The sequence below is a fragment of the Tasmannia lanceolata genome, unplaced genomic scaffold (genome assembly GCF_043159265.1).
Source record: "Tasmannia lanceolata isolate RefF3 unplaced genomic scaffold, GAP_Taslan_0.1 ptg000013l, whole genome shotgun sequence".
Classification (NCBI taxonomy): Eukaryota; Viridiplantae; Streptophyta; class Magnoliopsida; order Canellales; family Winteraceae; genus Tasmannia; species Tasmannia lanceolata.
Window position 1 is genome coordinate 7,247,973 of NW_027518690.1, and position 26,245 is coordinate 7,274,217.

At 38.8% G+C, this 26,245-nt stretch overlaps 1 long non-coding RNA gene across 18 annotated transcripts; it reads right to left on the reverse strand.

Annotated features, from left to right (window-relative positions):
- Positions 1-1,734: 1,734 nt before the first annotated feature.
- On the reverse strand, positions 1,735-26,245 carry LOC143889651 (uncharacterized). Of its 18 annotated transcripts, none has more exons than XR_013254879.1 (4): positions 25,938-26,245; positions 6,495-6,593; positions 5,595-5,672; positions 1,735-2,210 (listed from the first exon to the last, which is right to left on the reverse strand). It is a non-coding gene; the product is annotated as an uncharacterized LOC143889651 (long non-coding RNA). The 18 variants fall into 18 exon arrangements; XR_013254886.1 differs by lacking the exon at positions 6,495-6,593 and adding an exon at positions 2,856-2,939 and having other exon boundaries at positions 25,933-26,245; XR_013254894.1 differs by lacking the exon at positions 1,735-2,210 and adding an exon at positions 2,220-2,939.

The window sequence follows — 26,245 nt, forward strand, 5'->3', positions numbered from 1 at the left end:
CCTTAGTTTATGGTATTACTTGCGTGTCCCCTTTAAGATTGAAAACATTTAAAGGTCTTGAGCATTGGAAAAGCTTTAAAATCCAAAAACATTAGAAATTTAAATCTCAAAAACATTTGAAAACTTTAAAAATATCAAAAACATTTGAAAAACATAAAAAACCTTTAAAAAATCTTAAGTGTTGAGTGTTTCTTTTAGAAGCGTAGTAGGCGAGTTCGATTTTCGAACTACGTTGGCTTGATCCTCTTCCGAGGTACGTAGTGCAGCTTGGGATTTACATCCCAAGTCCAGCCAAACTTTTTTGTAAATAAATGTTTTAAACCTTCTTCAAAAACCTTTAAAATCTTGTTTTCAAAAGATCTTCCTCTAGAGTTAGGAGTTTCTCCTAGATAGAGAGTTTTAGAGTTAGGGTTTTTCTTTTGATAGGTTGTTTGATTGTTTGTTTGCTGTGTGCTTGTTTTAGAGTTAGGGGTCTGTCCTAGAGTTATAGGAGCGCCTCCGTCCGGTCAGTTGGCGATTCACATCGCCGACTGATGACTAGGTCTTGGATACGTTAGCGATCCCTTGGTTTTCCTTAGGACACACAGCCTAGCTACACATAGGTTGTAGGAACCACCTGCATTAGCTTAGGGCTAACCTGCATTTAGCTAGGACATATAGGGTGTCCTAAAATCTACAATTCACTGGAATTTAAATAATCGTTCAAGAAGCTTTAATAATTAGTCCGGTCTTTTAGATCGAGTCTAGGATAGAGGTCTAGGTGTCTTAGGCATCCTAGCTTAGAATAGGTACGAAGAACTACGTTGCCTTGATTCTCGTGGAGGCGGGGATACGTAGGCTTCTTTGGATGAATACCAGACCATCCGAGGACTCGGGCTAATAATTTAGAATCTTAGGATTTGTTGTATTGTTATTGTGTGTTTGATGTGTTTTTCTTATTTTCTAGTACTGATCCTATACCTTTTAGCTATAGCTTGCATGTGTTTGCACATCAGAACTTAGACACCTGTTAGGCATGTCACTCATAACCTAGTTGTCATTAGGTGACACATCTTTCATTTTATTTTATGTGTGTTTATTATTTCATCCCCGAGTCATGCATGATTAGGTAGACGTTCACTCGGGGATATTTGTTCCCATTTCACATGATTTTTACCCAAACTTCTTCGAAGTTAATGAAAAATGGCATAAGAGACCAAGTGTTCGCACTTGGGCGAATTGGGGGCGCCTAACCCCTTCCCCATTCGTCATCAGGCACGGACCCTTTGTATCTCTGGTTATCCATTGCAAACAGAGCATTTGTTTTGGTTCCATGGCATGTCCATGGATGGCGACTCTGAGTTTATTTTAGGTATGTCTCGGTTTCGAGCCCTGGCTCCGGATCAAGACATATCTCTTTCTTTTTATATCGCCACTCGAGCTATGCTATGAGGGTGGCATCAGTTTCGAGAGTTCCTTGGCAGAGCTCTCCTTCACTTTGTGGAGATCTTAGAGGATTGCAGGAGGGATCTCGCGTCCCTCGGCATCGTCCTCAGGATCGGGGTCCACAGGTGTATCCATTTAATCTGTTGAGTTTTGAAACCTTGATTATATCGTTGAGTTTTGAAACCTTGCTTATATCATTGTCTGGGTTGTGGGCTTTTGGAAATAAAGTGCAAATATTCAATTTTAAAGTCATGCTAATGTACTCTCTTGCATCTTTGTGTGGGGGTATTTGGGATGAAATCTTTAGACTACTAGTTAAAAGTGCATGTGCCTTGCACGTGGGACTGATGGCAATATAACAAATAGAGAAGTTTTAGACATCAAAAAGAAAGAAGAAAATCATACATATGTATACTTCTAGGAAATATGCGAAGCTGATTGCAAGCAAACCTGCACATGTATCAGTGGTCACCAAGCAAGTTAATAAACCTTGAGATTCCATAAAGATGGAACTTTGCATAAAGCATAAACACCGAAATTTTGCTTGTTCGATGTCTGTTCTTCTATGAAAATATGAATATTAGTGATATAAATTCTCGATGTTTTGCAAGTGCGAATTTATACAAATTAACTTTTAGTAGTAGCTCCTCTTCTAATTTTCATATCTCTCATCTTGAGATATTCAAGGTAAAGATAGAGAATAGAAACACAGGTGACATCATTGGTAACATATCGGTTCCTTTGAAATATAGGTGATCATAATCCCCAACAACCAACATAATCCCCTACGGTCAACAAAGACAACAAATGTGAAATGATTCATAACATTATTCTGATATCTGTTTTACTTTGAATTGAAGGAATGGATGAGGTGAAGGTCATGTAATGAAAATTTTTATCTCAATTCAAACACCATGTGTAATCCGTCAATGGATGTAACATACGATTTACTCTTTTCAAAGTTTATCCAAGGGTAGGAACTCGATGAACAAAAAATAAAGTGAAAAGAAATTCAAATTTTCTTGATTTTAAATAATTAGAGAATGGCATGACTGCGGATCAAGAAGCAAATTCCAAATATCGAACCAAGAATTGAATTATAATGAGCGCCAATTTTCGGTTCATTGCCATCCATAGAAAATACCATATTCAACACTACCATAAGAGTTCAAGTAGATACTCTTACGATGAGGCTTTGGCAAGTTATGAATTCATCAAGCCTCTTGACGAATGTCATATGATATTAAGGAGATGCATTTTGTCTTTAATGGCATATTTGCTGCTTCTTGAACTTTTTTAATTAGCTTGTGCAAAGTTAACTCAGTAAAGGTTTGAAGTTACAGAGAATAAAATTAAATAGAATACAAGAAACAAAATGGAGGGGAAGTTATAGTGAATGCAAATTTAAGAAAGGAAATAGAGACACATACAATCCAGAAAATAGTTGATAGCTAAAGGAGCATCTTTGAAAGATACATGTGCAATCCCAAAGTCATAGATCTTCATTTTGAAATCTGCATTCGAAAGGATATTTTTCGGACTCAAATCTCACATGATATGGATGAAGAATTTGGGAACCGAGATATAATGAAGTCAAAATTGAAACATGCAGTGAGGTCACACTTCTTTGGACACCGCTTGGAGGAGTCCCTATTTCAATTTTAGCATAATACAACCTAAAACCGTCCAAATAAGAAATCAATCCCTTAAAAAAACAAACAGATAATTAAATAAAGACAAAATTAAATTCTGCTCAATCCCTCAAGCAATCATACTAGTCAAAGGCATGTACCTGTGACAGCAACATTAACATGGTATTATCCAATGTTATAAAAATTTGTTGTGAGATCAAAGTATCTGGCCACAACTTGCTTAAAAGCTACAACTGAGATTTGGACTAACGAACAAAGCTGAGACCAACAAAGCAGAGTAAAGAAATGAAAAGAAAAATGTCCAGCCCACAACTTGCTTAAAAGCTAGTTAATCTTCTAAGCTCTATGAATTCACTTGTCCTTAGGTCTTAAAAACCATGTCCAATATGGTCTGCAAATACATAAAAGCATGGCATTAAAGGGGCACAAGGGGTTATTTGACAGTTGAAGCCACTTTTCAATCATGTAAATTGAAATCTGAGCTTCACATGAATTTGATTGTGTTTACAGTTTTTCATAAATGGTGGGAGTTTCTAAAGCTTTTGTCTTGTAATGTAGTGTAATAAATTCCAATGTGAGGTCAGCAGGCATGGTTCGCGGGTTTTATTAACATCGTAATGATAGAGATGGAAGAAAATGACAGATGAAAATAGTGTAAAACCCTCTTTGAAAGAGGTATAACAATGATACAGATGGAGAAGAAAGGGGGAAGATTTTGAGTAGTGATCACCAAGCCTCTTGTCCATGATGCTGAACCTCTTATTCATATTAGACCAAATTGGTGTGGCCCATCTGACCAACGACCTGTCTTCTGGTGTCATGTTCTGGTCTAGTGCTCTGCTACCAGTTAAAATGTCCATTAATATATTGTCAAAGGTATAGACATCGCTTTTTGGTGTCAAATATCCTTAAGATATCCTTAAGATGAATAGAACCAGCTTTAGGAAACCATACATATAAGGAATTTGCTAGGGTCCGTCGCAAAAGGCATTTCACAGCTGGTCTATCGCATGTCAAAACAACCATCTCATGAATGAAGACAACGGCTTTTGTCTCCATTCACGAGGTGGCTGATCTGACATGCAACGGACCAGCCACGAAATACCTTTTGCGATGGACGCTAGCAATTCCCTAAATATAAACATATATACTTGTAGAATGGCAAGGTTGCAAGCTGCATCGAATAGGATATAATCATCCATGCTGAACTTATTTCTGCTGTGAGAACAAAGGGAAACAACCGAATAAGAAAACATGTCAAGAGCTAAAAATACATGTTTTATATTTAATGTAAGTACTAAACAGGAAATGATTCCATAATCATAAATATGATAGGCTTCAGAAATCTGCACGTCCTGGTCTACCTTCATTCTAAATTGCATATGTTGTTCTCGAGACTAATTTTTCTTCCTTTTATTTTTCCTAGGACAGCAAGATTCCCAATAATGTTAAAAGTTTTATTTTAAAATATTTAAAATGATGGATTTATTTTCTATTTCTATCTAGAGTTTCCAAAACTGCAGATATGTTCTCCAAAATAATCTGCTGCCCATGGAGCCATTGGAAAAACACCTAACAAGCTTGTCATTGCAGCAAAGGGCCTCTTTTAAGCCACCCACCAATCATCTTATATACAGTTTCACATTGAAGCAAACACTTTTACATACATAAATCAAATGAAGAAAACCCACTCCATAGAGCTAACTTTGCTTTAGCTCCAACGAACAACCATACATATCTCTAACAAAAAATGGATTTTTTTATGGAAATGAAATCTTCATTTGATCCTCAGAAGTGAAATCCGCAAAGAAGGCAAGAACCCAAATTGTTCTCTCTCTTCTGCCATGAATCATTCAAGGGTCTCCTATAGATTGTAGCTGAATATGAATATGAGGAGTTTGATAACCGATTTGCAAAATTTCTATTACATCTGAATTATAGATTAGTAAAAAGCCAATAACGCTAACCTGTCCATCACTAAGAATGTTTTCAAAGAAATATGTTTTCAAAGAAATGAAAACTTATTCAACCCAATTAGTCCTGATACTTTGATTTCATATTTCTTGTAAATATGAAATGTAACATACCTAGGAATATAACTAGTATACAATGGACACTTCACTTCGTTGAAGAGCTGCTATGTATTCCCAAACTTGCGTTCGAATATCAATCTAAATTTGATTATAATCTCCAAAATTAAGGACTTCGAACATCATATGATCATAACAGTAACAAATTCATCCATAACCTCCAAACTTAAGAACTTTGATGTCAAATAATCATAGTTCAATACAGAGCTTTCATAACTCGCCTAAAACACCACTCATTATGGCTCTAATCTCATGGGAAACAGTTGCCAATAATTGCAGAAGATGTAGTAGCTCCACTAAATATCATAAACCAGATGAGAATAAGATGAAGATTTATAATATGAAGTCAGGTCTTGAAAATAATAGTGTCTGCTATCCTAACTATTCGACAATATATGTGAATTTACGAAATGCAAATATCAACTACCAGAATGGAAATTCCTTGGGTCTTTATGATCCCTTGTCCATGGATGCTGGCGGTGCATACTCTATCGGATTGTCTTTCCTGAAAAACAAAGCATACAATATGTAAGCAAACTATGCTACTTTACTTTGAAATAAGTTTGTTAAAATTGATACAAAGGAATGAACTGAAGAGCCATTTTAGAAAATATAATACATTGTTCATCAACCATGTCTGTAAGCTAGTAAACAAAAATCATAAACCCCTCATGGAAGGCAAAACAATTCAATTGCAGAATAATATGATACAATCCAACTGCAGAAATTAAAAATTAAAGAACTTCCTATCAACCAATTGCAGAATAGTATGATACAATATATCAAATTTCACTCCTTCCTCCGCAAGTTTGACCCCCTCCCCCCTCCTCGGCTCCTATCTCACAAACATTTTGTCAACTAAATATCAGAAAGGAGAACAACATTTACATAAAACCTCAAAGATAAAATATGCAACTCCTTCGTAGAAACAAAAGTGTAGGAATCCTAAAACTGTCTTTTGCCAAAAAAAAAAAAAAAAACCACTAAAGTGTAGGAATTTGTCATATGTACATAACTCAAAATGATAAGATCTTGTAGACAAAGAAATCAAATTATTTCAGTTTATACATTTTTCAGGTGGCTGATACTTCAAATTTCATTGAAATTATTTTTTAATTTGGTAAATTCGTCAAAATAAATGGGATAAAGAACTCAAAATTAAAACCAGCAACAAAATGAAAAATGCAAAAATTTAGTGGGATTTCTCATGCTCTCTGTATGCTTTCTCCACTCCTTACTTATTGTTCTCTTCATTAAAAGGTCAACACAGATTTCCATTCCCATCTCATCTCTGATTCTCTTACAGTTGCAGAGAGACTTGACTAACCTTGATGTTTACATCGAAAGTTCCAGATTGGAGAGATGGAGCAGCAGTGGCACATGAAGAATATAAAAAGGAAAAAATCAAAATATTCCACCAAATCATCTGCATAGAAAGAAATTCAAAACAGAGATCAAATTAGGTTAGGAAAAAGAAAGAAAAACAGAAAAAAGGGAGAAGGCAAGCACCCCAATTAAAAAATAGACCCTCTTGCAAATGCCAAGGAGATCAGGCGGTGTACACAGAATGCCAAACATTCAAAAATCCTACCGTGATGGAATAGAGCTTCGGAAGCTAAAAAACCCTCGCAAGATGGAAGAGAGCTTGAGAAGAAGAACTACACCCAGGTGGAGGTTTTGTTAAAATCCGTTTGTAATGGATTCATTCAATGAGAAAGTGGGAGTGTGGGACACGTATCTGCTGCCGGAGAAACCAAAGGAAGCACATGAAAAACATAACATGACGCGTGACATTGGGAGACTACACAGCTGGCGGGATTTCTACACAAATCTTTCAGAAGGCAAAATGGCGTAAATGCCCTCTTGAAATCGGACATATGGAAGATTTAGGAAAACTCATTATGGGATACACACGGAAATAGGAAGGAACAAAGCACCTGACGAATTTTCATCATCCAAAGTTTTTTGGATGCATGTGGAGGGGCAAAGAAGGAGGCTGGTATGACGAGAATACCCTGCAAAAGTGGGACATATTTGGAAGTTTACAAAATGAAAGGCAGGACGTAGATGGAATTTTGACTAAAGATGGTTGACAAAATTTCTAGGTTTAGGCTTTTAGAATAGTAAAGATTAGCCATCAGTCCTTTGCGTAGATCTGTTAAAGAATTCAAGATCATTATTAGAACTTAATATAAGATGGATCATGAAGAAATGGTTTTGATGAAATAATTAGAGCATGATAGCAATTATGTTGGTATTCTGGCATGTCAATTAATGATATAGTCTATAATTGTTATCTTCAATTACATGAACTGAATTTTTCATCCCACTATCCCTCTTTTATTTGGTCTGCATGAGATTGTTTCAAATCTTTACTCCATGTCATTGTCTCTTTTATTCTCTCCCGAACTTTGTTTTAATATCAGATGTGTGTGAACTCAAGAATTCTATCAATTTCCGTACACCTTCTTCTTGTCGGGTTACGGCTATGACGGAATGCTTCTTGAGCCAACTCGTTCCCTTTCTGCCTTAGAGTTTTCACAGGTTAAGGGATTTCTTCCTCTTTAGAGTCTGTCGTAGAGAGTTTAGGAGTCTGTCCAACCTTCATAGAGCTATAGGATTCCGTCCTACCCCTATAGAGTTTAGGAGTCTATCCTACCCTCTATAGAGTTTAGGAATCTATCATGCCGCCATAGAGTTTAGGAATCTGTCCTACCCCTATACAGTTTAGGAGTCTGTCCCCCCCCCACATATAGAATTTAGGAGTCTGCCCTACCCCTATAGAGTTTAGGAGTCTGTCCTATCCCTCTATATTATTTAGGAGTCTGTCCAACCATCATAGAGTTTAGGATTCTGTAATTTCATCTTTCAGAGTCAGTCTTTGCATGTTCCTAAGTTTCGTAGTTTAGAAAATTTCTGAACTACGGATGTCTTGATCCCTAGCTGAAGGGTACGTAGGCAGCTCAGGCTTGCAGCTGGCATCCTGAGTTCAGTCACAACTTCAAAAACTTCTATAGCTTCGAAACCTTTCAAACCTTCTAAAAATAAAAAAATTCTTCAAAATAACCTTGCAAATCATTTTTCAAAAGATCTTCCCATAGAGTTAGGAGTCTGTCCTAGAAGTGTGGGGTGTCTTAGAGTTAGGAGTCTGTCCTGGATGTTTTGATTTGCTGTGTCTTGTCGTGTGAATGTCCTTAGAGTTAAGAGGCCTCGACTCGTGGTCGGTTGGACACTTAGTCGATCCAATGGCTAGACTAGAAAGCACTTAGATAGCCCATGGTTTTCCTTAGGACACACAGCCTAGTCACACATAAGGTGTAGGGCCCACCTGCATTAGTTAGGGCATATAGGGAGTCCTAAAAATTACCATTCCCTTGAACTTAAGAAATCACGCAAGAAACTTTAAAAACTAGTCGAGTTTAGTTGATCGAGTCTAGGATAGCGGTCCTAGATGGTTAGGCATTGTAGTTTAGAATAGGCCGCCGAACTACGTTGACTCTGATTCTTCCCGAGGCCGGGATACGTAGAGCAGCCGGGATAGACGGACATCCTGGTCCGAGTCAAGTATCACATTAGAGTCTAGGGTTGTCGTGTTGAGTCGTGTGTGGAGTCGTGTTGTGTTGTGTGTTTTGCCGTGTTTTCTTACTTTCATGTACAGACCCTATACCTTTAGCTTTAGCATGCATATGTTTGCCCATCAGAACTTAGACACCAATTAGGCATGACACTCATAACCTAGCTATTCTTAGGTGGCATGTCTTTCATTTCTTTTTGTGTGTGCTTATTATTTCTCTCCGAGACATGCATGATTAGCTAGACGTTATCTCGGGGATATTCGTTCCCATTTCACATGATTTTCGCCCAAAACTCTTCAAGGTTAATAATAAATGGCATAAGAGACCAGGTGCTTGCACTTAGGCGAATTGGGGGAGCCTAACCCCTTCCTCATTCCTCATTAGGCACGGGCATTTTGTATCTCTGGTTATTTGTTGCGACAGAGCATAGTATGGGATCCAAGGCCCACTTCCTTGGATGTCGACTATTTCTTTGTTTAAGGTACGCCTCGAATCTGGGCTAGTCCCCGAATTGAGAGGTATCTCACTTTACATCGCCGCTCATACTGTGAGGGGCACTCTTTCGAGAGTTCCTTGGCGGAGTTCTCCTTCACGTGGATGATCTAGAGACTTTCTGGGGGCTCGTCCCCTGCCTCTCTCTGATCGGGGTCCACAACAGCCCATGATGAGCTCCCTTATTCTCATGTCCTCCATTTTTCACTTGGTTATCATCCACCTTCCCACGATTGGCACCTATAGTGCCACATCCTTGAATCAATCCAATCAGATGGTGTTTTGATAATTCGGCTGTCTTGATAATTTGGTCCAACTCGATCGATTAGAATTAAAGATAAACATGCTCTAATGGGAAAATCTTCAATAACCGCCCATCCTTTTAGGCTCTAATATATGCACGTTGCTCTACACGTCCATCAAATGCTAGCATGACATATAGTTTTTGACCCCAAATGAACTGATACTCAACAACTCAGTCTTTTATGACCGACTAAACCCAAAAGTGGGTGTTAACACTACAAGAGAGGAAATCAAGAAGGGGTTGTTGAAATGGTTGTAAAGAAGTGATTTGGAAATCGATCAAGTGTTGGATCGATTGAGGTGCCTATTGTAATCTTTACTTCTTGATAAGTGAAATATGTATCTGGATCTCCCCTGGATATAGGACTTTATGTCAGATCACGTAAATCGAATGTGTGTTCTCTGTGGGTTACTATTGTGTGCTTGTTTTACCCTGCTCTTGATTTCGGGTTTTGGTCGGACCTTTGTCCGTCAATTTTCTAAACTTCCACAATTATTTTAGTTTAATCTGATTTTTAGGGTTTAAACCTAAATGGATAAAATCCCCACCTTTAACGGTTTGACGGCTTCTATGAGAATGGTTCACTGTTCAGGATAAATTTTAGAAAACTGTTGAGGATAAATTCACCCCTTGCTAGACTTCATTCGTCTTCAGGATAAATCACCCCCATTCTGAACGTTATTTCTCTTTAAGATAAATCACTCCATTCTAACCATGACCAGTTCTCACGGGTGACGCACTGACGATTAAAAAAGTATGTAACTAAAAATACCAGTTCATTATACTTCTTTAATTTCAAAATATGCCATTACACTTGTCTTATTCTTTTAATTCAACTGACATGCTTTCATCATATGCAAAACCATGCCTTAATAGCTTTTAGAGAAGTTGGCTAGCAAATCATTTATTAGTATTAAAATTCATAAATCAGTCGTCTTCTTCACTTTCCAGTTTTAAACCTGAAACTAATTTTTGGAAATTACCAGAAATGCCATCGACTTTGGAAACTCAGTTCTCACTCTCCAACCGTCAGATCTATGCGAAACTTTAATGGGAGATTCATTGGTCGGAGAGGAATACAAAACTATCGGCGGATGGCCAGAAAATATCGCCGTTAGCCAGCGGCAATGAATTTTCGGCAGCCTCCAAATGACCACAAATAACCCAAAACTTGATTTTCTTTGAAATTCAAAGCCTACAACCTATGACTCTGATACCAAATGTTATTTTAAACATTAACTTAATGATCCCTTTGGATCTTGGGCAGTTAAAAACAAAGAAAAATCCTAATTAAACGAGATGGGTTAAAAATTCCTTGAGCCATTGTCGCTCCTCCTTGGTGTGTAATTGTTAAAGATTTTTCAAAATCAAGTGTTTTTGGTCATTGGAAAATATTTTCTTTAAGTGTGTTTTGGAAAAAGAAAAACTTTTCTTTGGAAATAGTTGCTTTTTGCAAGAGAAAGAGAATAGTGTAATGTAGTTGAAAAGATAGTCCCAAATCGGATGAGAGAAAAGAAAGAGAAGGGCTTATAAAGCACTACACTTTTCTATTACTTGTTTGATTGCACATTGGGTTGAACCCATGGTTGGACCCGCGGGACGGTGCAACGCACCGTTCGCGCATGCGCACGTGCGGCGTGGGCAATGGGCTATAGGGCGCATAGTGGCGCTTTATTGGCGCTTTTTTAGGCGCACTTTGCACTTTGCTATCCCAATTCATAAAATGCACAAAAACAGGAATTGAACTTGAGAATGATTTATCACTACATTGTGAGACAAATATCCAATTTATATGCCCTTCCCTCCCTTTTTTGCAAGAACCAATAGTATCATTAAACACCTAACCTATACAATCAAAATTATAATTTATGAACTGACCAAGGATGATTATTGACAAATTTCAAGTGGAGATCATAAACCTGCATAGATCTTTTGAAAATTATAACAAAATTCAAGCAAATCATAATCATCTTGTTTAAGAAAATCATCATAAGTTCCAACAAGATTAGGATCTTATTTTATCAAACAAGCATTATTCAGAAATTACCATTAAACCTGAGAAATAATAAGAATCCAGTAGAATTTCTGAGAAAAAGTAGAAAAGCAGAGTACTTACCTTTCTTTTCAGAGTGATAGAGCAAAGGACTAACTCAAATACACCGTAGATGATGAAATTGGCACCAAAAGTCCTCCGAATGTTTGATCCTCTTTTTCTTTTTTCCTTTTTTTTTCGCCGCTGATTGTAGATCAGAAGAACAACTGATTCCACCTTGAACCTTGTATACTTGCTTATAAGCCAACAAATCTGCCAATTCTCCTTCAAAACCTTGCTGAAATTCTGGTGAGATAAGAAATCATACTTCTAGACCTCTTCTCCTTCCTTCCTCTACTCTCTTCAATTTGATTATTACAGAATAATGATCCACCACAAAATCGTGTAATCCTCCAAGGAAAATGAAGAAATAGGGTAAAGCTAAGGGAAAAGGTTAGGGTTGCTAATAGAGATGAAATAGTGGAAATTGAGAAGACAAAGCACAGATATGAAGCTGTGAGGTGATGAATTATTTATTCCTCTTGGATCTTTCCAAATCCGAAACTCTCTCTACAATTCCTTTTGGATCTGATTAGGATTATGCTTGAAATCTCCTATAAAAGCTCTTGAACTGTTGCAATCTCTTGGATCTAACAAAACGGAGAAGAAAAGACTTGATCGGAGCACAAGTTAGGGTTTCTAAACCAATTCATGGTTCTATGGCTGAATTAAAAAAAAAACTTCAAGAGAATCAAATAGGATTGGAAAATCAAAGTATGTGAGAAGGATAAACATGAGCACAAAGAAAATAGGCTGATCAGAAATCGATCTTGGCGGAAAACATAGAATCTGGCCGGAGAAGAAGGGATAAGAGTTAGGGTTTCGGTTCGGTTTTCTCTCCCTCTCTCTTTCTGAAATTTTTTTAAAAAAAAAAATGAACTTAAGTTCATATTTATAGGCAAAAAGGGAAAATGATATTGGCACAACTAATTGATGGGCGCGTGGTTTTTCCGCGAATTTTTGATAAACGCACAACCGAATCGTGTCCTATTCGAACCCTGATATACACCGTTCCAGGATAATTCACCCCCCTTTTTCTGAATTTGCACTACGACTTTGCTCGACTCGTTCGCTATGCAAACACGCATGGATTTCGACGAAATTTTGCAGGGACCTAGCTGGGACCCTAACCTAGCTTAGGGTGAAGTTTGGGACCCTAATTCATTCATTTGATTGAATTTTGCACAAAATTGGATGGTTTAGGGCACAGTCAAAATGGGGTGTCTACAAGACCATACACTTCATTTTCAAAAATATGGGTGGGGCCTACAATTGGACCTTAATGTTATTGCACGAACCACACTATAGGATGATCCAAACTATGGACGGGTTGGATCATCCTATGGTGTGGACCGTACACTTCATTTGAAAAATATGGGTGGGGTCTACGATTGGGCCATAATGTTACTATACGACCAACTCCATAGGATGATCCAAACCATCCCTTTGATGGGCCACAATGTAAATAGGTTGTGCCCCAAAAATCATTTCCATAGGATGATCGCAACCCTCCAATCTATAGAGGTTGCATAATATGTAGTTTCTATTTAGATCAGAGGGGTAGGATCAGCCTATAAAAATTATATGTTGGGACACAACCTATTTACGTTGTACGCCATCAAATGGACGGTTTGATCGTCCTATGGTGTGGCGTTCATTTTGAAAAGTATGGGCATGGCACGTTTCCGGTTTCCTGTTGGGCCCACCAACTGTTCCCGTTGGTGAGAGAGAGAGAGAGAGAGAGAGGTTGGGAAACACGCCATATACGTTAAGTCTAACGTTTAGACGTTTGAGTTTTCAAATTGAGAGCATTTTCGTTCGAAACCCACCCAAACCTGTCAACATCACTTCAAATTGGTAATTTAGAAAACACCCCTCCTGCCATGTCATAGTCAGTACAAAGCCCTTTTTTTTAGTCATTTAAGTTCACAAAGGCACGCTTTTTCTTGCTTGGGTGACCCAATTGTAGTCTAAATGTGTAGTCATGATTCTCATGAATACAATAAAGTGGGGCTTACTCAGGGAAGAAAAGGGAGACAAAAATATGACGTCAAGATTAATTAGGGGTGCAACTTGGGCGGGCTCAACCCAAACCCGATAGGTTCAACCCGGGAAAAAGTCGGGTTGGGTTGAGTTTGGGTCGGGTTCGGGTTGGGTTTTCTCAACCCGGGTTGAGTTCGGGTTGAGGGCTTGGGCAACCCGACCCGACCCGAGTGAACCCTACATTTTTAATATTTTTTAAAATTTTTTAAGCTAAAAATCTCAGGTTGAAGTCGGGTTGGGTTCGGGTTGAACCTTGTCGGGTTGGAACTTGGGTCGGGTCTGGTTCGGGTTCACCAAATGGTTGCTCGGGCGGGTTGGCCTCAACCCGACCCAAGTTGCACCCTTAGTCAAGAACCCAAGAACCCAATATAAAGGGAAATGATATCAACACAACCATGTTTTTCTTAATTGTACTAACTCATCTTCTCTTTTATTATTTAAAGAGCTGTCAAGGTTCCCAATTAATTAAGAAAAGTTACGCTAAATTTGTGCAATTATTAAAACATGAGAGTTGCATAAGAGAGCAGCAAAATAGTCCCAGATTTTGTCTCTTTCATTCAACAGACGCTCCGCGAAATGCATTATGCCATGGACGCTAGCAAATCCTTTAAAACATGGTAGCGTCAATATCAGTAGCTACAACGTCCAAAACTACCACTTTGTTGGTCCTCACACTGCTTACGTTATCCTCCAAACAAAGGAATAGATTACTCGGACAAAAAATCCGTAGTCCAAACTCCAAAGGGACCCTAAAAAAACGTTCAAAACGCCATCTTGAATACTCTCCCCCACTAAAAACACGTGCATGGCCGCGTAGGATAACACTGCACATAGAGCCCTCCGCGTAAGCACTACTCAGATACAAGCAAAAATCAACCACAAAAAGGCTCAAAAGATCAGATGCTTCACAAACACAAGGAGAGGCATCAAGCTCTCCCTTTCCCATCTCCCGCGAATGCTAGGCGGCCATCATGGTATTTACCTTAACTCACGTCATCTCCGGCAGCGAAAATGGCCAAAGTGCCCCATTCGAATTCCAATTCCAATTCGCCTCCTATTGACATTCCAACGAGTTCTACACCAGAACAGACTAGTCTTTCGTTCTTGTCTCTTCGTCCTTCGTTCTCGTCTTTTGGGTTACCACCTAAAATATTGTGAATGGCCCCTTGATTTTGGAAAACTAAAATCCTCAATTTCTTTTAAACTAAAACCTACTTCCTCTCTAACATCAAAACACAAGAGTGTTTACCAAGTTTCTGAATCTCTTATTCCCCCACCCATTTCGTTTTAGATGGATATAATTTAGTTGAAGGATTTGAATTTTGAAAGATATGCTAATTGAAGGAAATTCACTTAGCCGACCCCAACTAGTTTGGGACAAAGGCTTTGTTGATGTTTGTGATGTATGCTAATTAGAGGAAACTTCTCAAAAGCTTAAATCCTTACTACTTATCTCCAAAAACCCAAATAGTCAAAAGCCCTTTTTGATAACGACACCCCTTACAAGTTTTATAAACTTAAGCTCAGTTTGAAAATGGCACTCCATAGTAGGGATGCAACTTGGTTCGGGTTCAACCTGATTTTGGCTCAAGTTGGGTTGGCATTTTCTGGGGTTGGGTTGGGAAAAACCAACCCGGTTTAAATTCGGGTTGGGTTAGGGTTGAGGCCTTGGCAACCCAACCCAACCCGAACCTGACCTCCGTCTTCTAATTTTATCATGATTTTCTAAGGATTATGTTTTCTTTTTTGTATTTTTCTGTTTGACCTTACATGAAACCGATCCCAACCCGACTCAACTCGACCCGATCTGATCTGGACCGTTGGATCTAGACGATTGTGGATCGGTCTAGTGGGTGGGCCGAATAGTTCAAAGGCCCATCAAGCCCAAGCCCAGTGTCGAATAGTTCGATTGGGTTGGGCTTTGATTCGAGCACAACGGTCGGCCCAACGGGCCCAGTGCTCCAACGGTCAGTGGGTGCGATCCATTGAGTTGTGTCCCTTCCCAACGGTCAAGGATCTAAAGGGTGCGATCTGTACCATAGATGGATCATCTAACAGTTAGATGGGAGGACGGGAATTTAAATATCCCAACAGACTCTCTAGGATTGATCTGGTTCGTTGAATCGCGTATGGGCGCGGTCTAACGGCCATAATTCAAACCGATCTGGAAAGACTCTATACAGGGGTGCTTTTCACACTGAAAAGACACCAGAGACTCTATAAAAGTTGCAGAACCCAACCATTTCAAAAAACAATCGAATTTACCCATTTCTGGATAAATTCTTAAGACTTCTAGTGCATTATACTCTCTTTCTTGCTCCCACCAAAATTCGTTTTACTAAACTATTGTCTTATTGTTTATCTAATTACTGTTATACTGCAGTAACAGAAATTAGACTGATTCTCTCAGGCTTGTAAGATTCTAAGGGCATTTCGGATTTGACTCCGCTTGTGCATAGCGTCGTCAAATTAGTAGGACATTCCTACTGGCTTCATTGTATCTTGGAGGCAGTTCGCGGATCCCCTTTGCCCACTTCTAGTGGGGGCGAAATCTGTCTTAAGGAAAGCAATTTCGCGCCTTGAAGCAAACTGGTTACTGCTTTTTCTTTCCAACAGATACAGAATTATTTCACTAACAATCTTAAGACAGATTTTTCTTTGCTTCAATGGCGTTGTACTCAATCCGTCAAATGTCCCAAGACTTTGTCAAACTTGAGCGATTTGACAAAGGGAATTTCAAGCGATGGCAGAAGAAGTTGCACTTCATCCTTACGTCGCTCAAAGTAGTTCGAGTTCTCACATCCCCAAGGCCGACAACAGTTGAAAATGAGACATTAGCGCAGGCTCGTGCAAGAATGAAATGGGAAGAAGATGATTACATCTACAAATGGCACATCCTCAATGCTATGTCGGATACTTTGTTCGACATATATCAGGGAATGGGATCGGCAAGTGAGATTTGGAACGCACTCGAAGCGAAGTACATGGCGGAGGATGCTAGCAGCAAAAAATTCTCTGTGAGTCGTTTCCTGAATTATCGCATGGTAGATGATAGACCTGTTATTGATCAACTGCATGAAATCCAACACATGGTGAGTCAAATTCATTTGGAAGGCATTTTACTTGATGATTCCTTTATAATTCCGTCGATTATTGACAAACTTCCCCCAAGTTGGAAAGAATTTACAAAAAGTCTTAAACATAAGAAAGAGGAGATTTCTCTTGATGACTTGGCTCTATGCCTCAGGATTGAGGAAGAGTCAAGGATTAGAGATCATAAAGATGATCATGAGAATTCTTCCTCTAAGATACACTTGGTGGAAAATGTCAATAAACCAAACCAACAAGGGAAAGGCAATCGGAAGAGAAACAAACACCCTGACAAGAAGAATAATAAGAATAAGAAAAGGAAGGGTGCTTGTTTCAATTGTGGCAAACCAGGCCACTACAAGAGTGAATGTCGACTTCTTAAAGATAAGAAGTCGGGAACACCAACAGACAACAACAAGTTTGTGGCCATGATTTCAGAAGCAAATATTCTTGAAGATGGCAATGATTGGTGGATTGACTCGGGTGCGACGAGGCATGTCTGCAAAGACATGAATCTGTTTTCGACCTATGAAACGGTTGAAGATGGAAGTGTCCTTTACATGGGCAATTCGTCGACGGCAGAAGTCAAAGGAAGAGGCAAAGTAGAACTGGAATTTACATCCGGCAAGCGCCTCACTCTTACCGATGTCTTTCATGTACCTGAAGTGCGAAAGAATTTAGTTTCTGGAAGCATTCTTAATAAGAATGGCTTCAAGCTCGTATTTGAATCTGACAAATTCATTCTTTCTAAGGGGGGTACCTTTGTTGGAAAGGGATATATGTATGAAGGGATGTTTAAACTCAATATCAATAAAGTGAATGTCTTTGCTTATGTTGTTGACTCTTTATCTTTATGGCATAATCGTTTAGGACATGTTAATACTAGGAAAATGCATGATATGGTTAAGTTAGATTTAATTCCAAAATGTGAAATTGATTTAGTAGATAAATGCAAAATATGTATGCAAACTAAATTAATAACTAAACCATTTCCCTCAGTAGATAGAACTTCTAATCTGTTAGACCTTGTACATAGCGATGTATGCGATATACATAGTGTTCCTACCAAGGGAGGTAAAAAGTATTTTGTTACTTTTATAGATGATTTTACTAAATTTTGCTATGTATATTTACTTAGTCATAAAGATGAAGTGTTGGAAAAGTTTAAGGTTTATAAAACAGAAGTAGAAAACCAATGTGAAACATGCATTAAATGCCTTAGATCTGATAGGGGTGGTGAATACCATTTCCCTCTTTTCTGTGAATCAGTGGGCATAGTTCATGAAACTTCTGCCCCTTATACACCACAGCAAAATGGTGTAGCAGAAAGAAAAAATAGAACTTTAACTGAAATGGTTAATGCTATGCTTGTTAATTCTGGTTTGAATAAAAGTTTTTGGGGTGAAGCATTACTTACTGCTTGTTACATATTGAATAGGGTACCAAGTAAAAAGAATAATGTAACCCCTTATGAGCTTTGGAAGAAAAGAAAACCAAACTTGAATTATCTTAAAGTTTGGGGTTGTAGAGCCATTGTTAAAGTTCCTAAACCTAAATTAAGAAAATTAGGTGAGAAGGGTATAGAGTGTATTTTTTTTAGGATATGCTAGCCATAGTAAGGCATATAGGTTTCTAGTTATAGAACCTAATGATTTTCTACAAATTAATACAATAATTGAATCTAGAGATGCCTTCTTCTATGAGAATATGTTCACTTCAATTCCAAAAGAAGTTCAGCCTAGTAATACTGTGGAACTTTCTTTAGAACCACAAACAAAAGATGGTGAACCTAGTGAAATAAGAAGAAGTAAAAGAGATAGAAGTGAAAAGAGTTTTGGTCCTGACTTTGTTACTTACCTAGTAGAAGGGACAAGAGAAAAACTCAAATCTTCTATAATGTTAGATTTAAATGTAGAAAGTGACCCTCAAACCTATACGGAAGCCATAAAGTCACAGGATGTCGCTTTTTGGAAAGAAGCAATTAATGACGAAATGGATTCTATTATGGGTAATAAGACTTGGTATTTAGTTGATCTACCACCTGGATCTAAACCTATTGGGTGTAAGTGGATCTTCAAAAAGAAGATCAAAGTAGATGGAACTATAGAAAAGTTTAAAGCTAGGTTAGTTGCCAAAGGGTTTACTCAAAAACCCAGAATTGATTATTTTGATACATATGCACCCGTTGCTAGGATTTCTACCATTAGAGTCTTGATTGCTCTTGCTTCCATATACAAACTTCACATTCACCAAATGGATGTTAAAACAACATTCTTAAATGGTGAACTTGATGAAGAAGTGTATATGGAACAACCTGAAGGTTTCATTTTACCTGGTCAAGAGCATAAAGTCTGTAAATTAGTCAAATCTTTATATGGCCTAAAGCAAGCTCCTAAGCAATGGCATGAAAGATTTGATAAGGTGTTAGTCTCTAATGGTTATAGAATTCATGAGTCAGATAAATGTGTATATAGTAACTTTAAAGGTGGTAGTGGTGTTATTATATGTTTATATGTTGATGATATGTTAATATTTAGTACAGATTTTGAATGTATTCAAAGTACTAAATTATTTTTATCTCAAAACTTTGATATGAAAGATATGGGTGAAGCAGATGTGATCTTGGGTATAAGAATCATAAGACATAACAGTAGTTTGATTCTAACCCAGTCACATTATATTGAAAAAGTTCTTAAAAAGTTTAATCATTTTGATTGTTCACCTGCTTCAACTCCTTTTGATCCTAGTGGGAAGTTATATCTTAATTCTGGAAGGACTATTTCTCAACTAGGGTATGCTAGTGTGATTGGTAGCCTTATGTATGCTATGACCTGTACTAGGCCAGACATAGCATTTGCTGTGGGTAAGCTTAGTAGGTTTACCAGTAATCCAAATTTCTCTCATTGGAATGCAGTCTATAGAGTATTAAAATATTTAAAGAAAACTATAGACTATGGTTTATGTTATGGTGGGTATCCAACTGTAATAGAAGGATACACTGACGCTAGTTGGATAACTGAGCGTATAGATCATACATCAACCAGTGGGTGGATTTTCACCCTTGGTGGGGGAGCAGTCTCCTGGGCCTCTAAGAAACAAACATGCATTTCAACATCCACTATGGAAGCAGAGTTTATAGCTCTGGCAGCATGTTGTAAAGAGGCGGAATGGCTTCGGAATTTGTTATTGGAAATTCCGTTATAGCCTAATCCTATGCTATCGATTTATGTCCACTGTGATAGTCAGGCCACACTATCAAGGGCATATAATCATGTTTATAATGGTAAGTCCAGGCATATAGGACTTAGACACAGTACTGTGAGAGAGTTACTTACTAATGGAGTAGTAACTATTGATTTTGTGAGATCAAGCCAAAATTTGGCTGATCCATTTACTAAAGCTCTTGCGAGAGATATGGTGTGTAAAACATCATTAGGGATGGAGTTAAAGCCATTACCAAATAGTCACCAATGATGGAACCTCGACTCAACACTTGAATAAATATCAAGTCTTGAGTTCAATGAGTCAAAGTACATCATATGGAGTGATTGCAAGCACTATAATATATATTATATTTCCATCCCAAGGTAAAGTGCTTGGTACCTGTAATGTATAAAAGGGAAAGGCTGAGCATTTGAGCTCTTAATAGACTTATAACAAAGTGTTGGAGTGTTATAGTTACAGGGGCACTCTTGATAAGTCTACCTATGTGAGTGTGGGAGTGGTGCCGCTTCCTATGAGACCTGGCTAGTTTCTAGAGCACTCATGAAACCAAGATATAGACACAAGGCCAATTCATGTGTCGGTTTTTTAGAAATTGCCTAAAGAGATAAATTCTTATGTGTGAGATGTGTCCGGTTAACCAAATAGAATCGCTAGTTCAAAGACATGTCTACTATGCAATTCTGGTTAACTTTGATATGTTTTCACTAAGTAAAGGTTCAAATCGAAAGATACCTTTATTTATGCATACAAATTCCAAGCCTGATGAGAAAATCTTTTTTGATTTTGAAAATGGTGGGGGATTGTTAAAGATTTTTCAAAATCAAGTGTTTTTGGTCAAAACAATTTTTGGAAAATATTTTCTTTAAGTGTGTTTTGGAAAAAGAAAAACTTTTCTTTGGAAATAGTTGCTTTTTGCAAGAGAAAGAGAATAGTGTAATGTAGTTGAAAAGATAGTCCCAAATCGGATGAGAGAAAAGAAAGAGAAGGGCTTATAAAGCACTACACTTTTCTATTACTTGTTTGATTGGACATTGGGTTGAACCCATGGTTGGACCCGCGGGACGGTACAACGCACCGTTCGCGCACGCGCACGCGCACGTGCGGCGTGGGCAATGGGCTATAGGGCGCATAGTGGCGCTTTATTGGCACTTTTTTAGGCGCACTTTGCACTTCGCACGCCGCATCGTAGCGAGGAGCGATTGGAGCCTTTAATTTTTCCAGATCTGATCTGGACCGTTGGATCTAGACGATTGTGGATCGGTCTAGTGGGTGGGCCGAATAGTTCAAAGGCCCATCAAGCCCAAGCCCAGTGTCGAATAGTTCGATTGGGTTGGGCTTTGATTCGAGCACAACGGTCGGCCCAACGGGCCCAGTGCTCCAACGGTCAGTGGGTGCGATCCATTGAGTTGTGTCCCTTCCCAACGGTCAAGGATCTAAGGGGTGCGATCTGTACCATAGATGGATCATCTAACGGTTAGATGGGAAGACGAGAATTTAAATATCCCAACAGACTCTCTAGGATTGATCTGGTTCGTTGAATCGCGTATGGGCGCGATCTAACGGCCAGAATTCAAACCGATCTGGAAAGACTCTATACAGGGGTGCTTTTCACACTGAAAAGACACCAGAGGCTCTATAAAAGTTGCAGAACCCAACCATTTCAAAAAACAATCGAATTTACCCATTTCTGGATAAATTCTTAAGACTTCTAGTGCATTATACTCTCTTTCTTGCTCCCACCAAAATTCGTTTTACTAAACTATTTTCTTATTGTTTATCTAATTACTGTTATACTGCAGTAACAGAAATTAGACTGATTCTCTCAGGCTTGTAAGATTCTAAGGGCATTTCGGATTTGACTCCGCTTGTGCATAGCGTCGTCAAATTAGTAGGACATTCCTACTGGCTTCATTGTATCTTGGAGGCAGTTCGCGGATCCCCTTTGCACACTTCTAGTGGGGGCGAAATCTGTCTTAAGGAAAGCGATTTCGCGCCTTGAAGCAAACTGGTTACTGCTTTTTCTTTCCAACAGATACAGAATTATTTCACTAACAGTAATCCGAGGATCATCGTAGCTTTTCCGAGCACGGCGAAGGGCCCAGAAACGCCCCTTGTTCTTCTCTTCATTATCCCTACCATTAGGCTTATCGGAAACCTCCTTTTATGTATTTTCTCATCAAAGAGAAAAACACTTTTCATGGTAAGAGGAAGAGGGACCAATAGTCTATATTTATAGGCTAAGAGAGCTCTCATAGAACTTTCTAAGCTTAGCCAAATTCGTTTGGCATCTTAAGCACAATAATAGCAAGCCACTTAATGCAATTTTGGAGCCTAAGATTCATTCCAAACCTAGATGATTAGTTTCCAACTTAAAGGCTTGCCTAAATGCAAGGCCACACCTAAGGTTAGCAAGTCTCTAAGATAGAAACTTCAAACCACCAAAAGGCTCAAAAGATCAGAATCTTCACAGCCACAAGGAGAGACATCAAACTCCCTCTTCCCAATCTCCAGCGAGCGCGAGACCGAGATCATGTTATCCGCCTTCACCCGGGTTATCTCCGGCACTGACAATGCCGGAAGTTCTACTAGTCATTTGCCATTTTCTGGCGGAGCTGAGACTTGCCAATATTGCGGTATCGACCGGTTGCTTGGGTTGCCAATTATTCACAGAAAATGAGAAGAAGTATCGGGGGTTCGACAGAGGCCGTGGGGTAAATGGGCTGCAAAGATTAGGGACCCCGTAGAGCGGTTCGAGTCTGGTTAGGCACATTTGACACTGCGGAAGATGCCGCTAGGGCTAATGATAATGCGGCGATCGAATTCTGTGGGCCCCGAGGCTCAATTTTCCTTTCCCTGAAAACCCACCACAAGAACAGTATAATCAAGAAGAACAAGAACAAGAACAACAACGATTGGCTTATGAACATCCTATTCTTGAAGTATTACAGCCACCGGTAATACTTGAAAGCCAGCTAGAGAATGTGTTTCCTGGGATGGACGAATTTGAGGATTGGATGGGAATGGAAGTGGAGGAATTCCCTATATTCACTTCAACTTCTACTACTAGTTCTAGTTGTAGTACTGGAATGGGCTTTCCACCTCCATGACAGAGCTTCCATTTTTAAATTTCTTAACGGTCCATCACCCTCCATGACAAGTTATTTATTTATTTATTTCAGCCAGCATGAGAACTGTTTCACTTATGGGAACATATTTTACCAGTAAAGAAGGGTCAAAGTCTGCCACATTCACCTTGGTGTGAATCATCCTACATACATACAGGGGTGCGAATTTATCGTCACCCTAAGTAAATATTTTTTTGAAGGAATGATAGAATGAAGGGCGTCCTTGCAAAAATAGCTTCAAGGGTGCCCCTATTGGTTAATTTCTACAAAAGTGCATTTATGGTGGCGCCTAAAAAAGCGGACACCGCCAACAGAAGCGCCCTTGAAACTGATTTTTGAAAGGGCGCCCTTCATTCTGTCATTCCTCCTTTTTCGCACTTCAAAAACAGTTTCTTTGACATTTATCCATGGTCTTCTCTACTCTTTTTAGGAAGATAATTAACTTTCTAAAGACAATTAAATATTAATCTTCCTTGTCATAAATTAGGGATTTAATATTATTAGCCAAAGGGTTCACGCCATCAGTGGACATAAAACAGAAAAGACAAGATAAGTTTGTGCACTTATCAAAACATGGTAGGGCCAATATCTTTAGCCAAAGCGTGTATGCCAACAGTGGTTGTAAAGCTGTAATTTTTTATGAAACGGTATTTTTGTCATTATAAGATATGTAAATAATCTATTATAAAATGATGAAGCAGAACACAATTATACTATAAGAGATTATTTTTATAATTAGAGATTGTCACAATCAGTTGCAATAATTGCAATCAGTTGTCCAATAATCTTAAACGAACAGGGCCTTAGAAAACCATCGGTAATTAAAAAGTTTTAGTGACGTTCACGGAACGTTGGTAAAATACCCGAGGCATATTCTTTTTGGCCGGGGCCCGGGAATAATTCGTCACTGTCGTTCCATGTACGAACGTCTGTGCATATAGCCGTTTTTTTCTAAAACGCCGGAATAAGAACGTCGGTAATAGTCCTTTTCCTCGTAGGGGAGCGTGCGCGCGCGGGAAATATCACTTCCCTTTTTTCCAAATAAAAGTTAATGAAGGCTCGCCTTTCGAAAACAAGGACCAGTCCACCAATCCTTGAGTGCAATCGACCTTGAAATTATAAAAGTTCACGAAGGTCCCCTTTTTCTTCGTGGGATCACCCATCTGTAGTCTTAAAGTGTAGTCATAAATACACTAAAGTGGGGCTTACCCAAGGAAGAAGAGGGGGACAAAAATATGACGTCAAGGACCGCGTCCTTGGTCCCCCTGTTCACATAATCCTCCCACAAAAGGAATAGGTAACTAAGACAAAAAGTGCAAAGGGCCAACTAAGCAGTCCCAAGTGAACTAAGTGGTGTAAGACCAAAAATTCAAAGGGCTGACTAAGCAGTCCCCAAGTGCCAACTAAGCGGTGTCATCCTACGCCGAAGCACTCTCTACTTATAAATACCCCTCATTACCCTATTCCAATAGCTCGCTCTCCAACATAAGAATACCTCACTCTCTCCAACATAGGAAAGAAAGAGAGCAATGAGGAAAGCAAAAGGCAAAGCAAAATCAACCACCAAAAGGCTCAAAACATCAGAATCTTCAGAAACACAAGGGGAAACATCAAACTCCCCCTTTCCAATCTCCAGTGAGCGTGAAGCAGAGATCATGGTATTTGCCTTCACACGGGTAATCTCCGACGGAGATAATGCCGGAAGTTCTACTAGTCTTTTGCCATTTTTCGGCATAGCCGAGACTTGTGAACAATGTGGTATAAATGGTTGCTTGGGGTGCCATCTTTTCACAGCCCAAGCAGAAAATAAGAAGAAGTATCGGGGCGTTCGACAGAGGCCGTGGGGCAAATGGGCTGCCGAGATTAGAGACCCCCGAAGAGCGGTACGAGTTTGGTTGGGCACATTTGACACCGCAGAAGATGCCGCTAGGGCTTATGACAATGCCGCGATTGAATTCCGTGGGCCACGTGCAAAGCTCAATTTTCCTTTCCCTGAAAACCCACCACAAGAATTGTATAATCAGACATTGCCTAATGAACATCCAAATATTGAAGTATCTTTTCCTTTTCAGATCGACTTTCCGGTGCCAGAACCAGTGGTGCCGGCACCGGTAATACCTGATAGCCAGATAGAAAATGAGTTTCCTGAGATAGATGAATTTGAGGATTGAGGATTGGATGAGAATGGAAGTGGAAGAATTTCTTATATTCACTGCTACTGCTGCTGCTGCTGCTACTACTGTTGCTGCTGCTGCTGCTACTACTGCAACTACATAGTACTAAAATGGCTGCATGACAGAGCTTCCATTTTTAAATTTTTAATAGTTCATCACCCTCCATGACAAGTTATTTATTTATTTATTTTAGCCTGCATGAGAACTGTTTCACTTATGGGAATATATTTTAATTCATTATATAATAAAAAGAGTTTATTTTTTATTTTTTTTAAATCAATGATAAATTAGTCTTTTTTCGTGCTTTAAAAAGAGTTTCTTTGACAATTATCCATGGTTGGAGTCACAGCTCGCTTCTTCTCTACTCTTTTCTCTGTTTAAAGTCAAGTTTCTAGATGAAGTCAACAAAGTACAGGAAGATAATTAAGTTTCAGAAGAAAAAGGGGATTTCTTTCGAATGAAAGGAACCTAAGAATCTGGATCATGGGTGTGATCCCTCTCCTTAGTTTTACCCAAAATAAATGAACGATCTAACCATGCTAAGAGATTCAAAACATAAAAAATGAAAGCAAAATCACCATCCTAGACTAGACTAGCTTGGTTTCTATTCCAACCATAGATCAAAAAGAGAGAAAGAAAACATACTATACCCTCATGATCAAGAAGGAGGACAAAAATCTTGCTTGTCGATCAAGCCCAGAGCCTCCCCTCTTGCTTTTTGCTTACACATTTTCTCCAAGAACCACCCTTTGTCCTCATCATCAAGAGACCCTTTCCTGGCTTTTGATGGTCCACGTATATCCTACCATGTCATTGAGAGATCCTTTTCTGGTTTTTGATCGGTCCACACTCCACATATATCCCAACCTTATCATGTCCACAATAAATAGGGGAGATAAATCTCATAAATAGGATCTTCTTTCTTTTGGACTTTAACCTTGGTTTCCCAAGCTCCTCA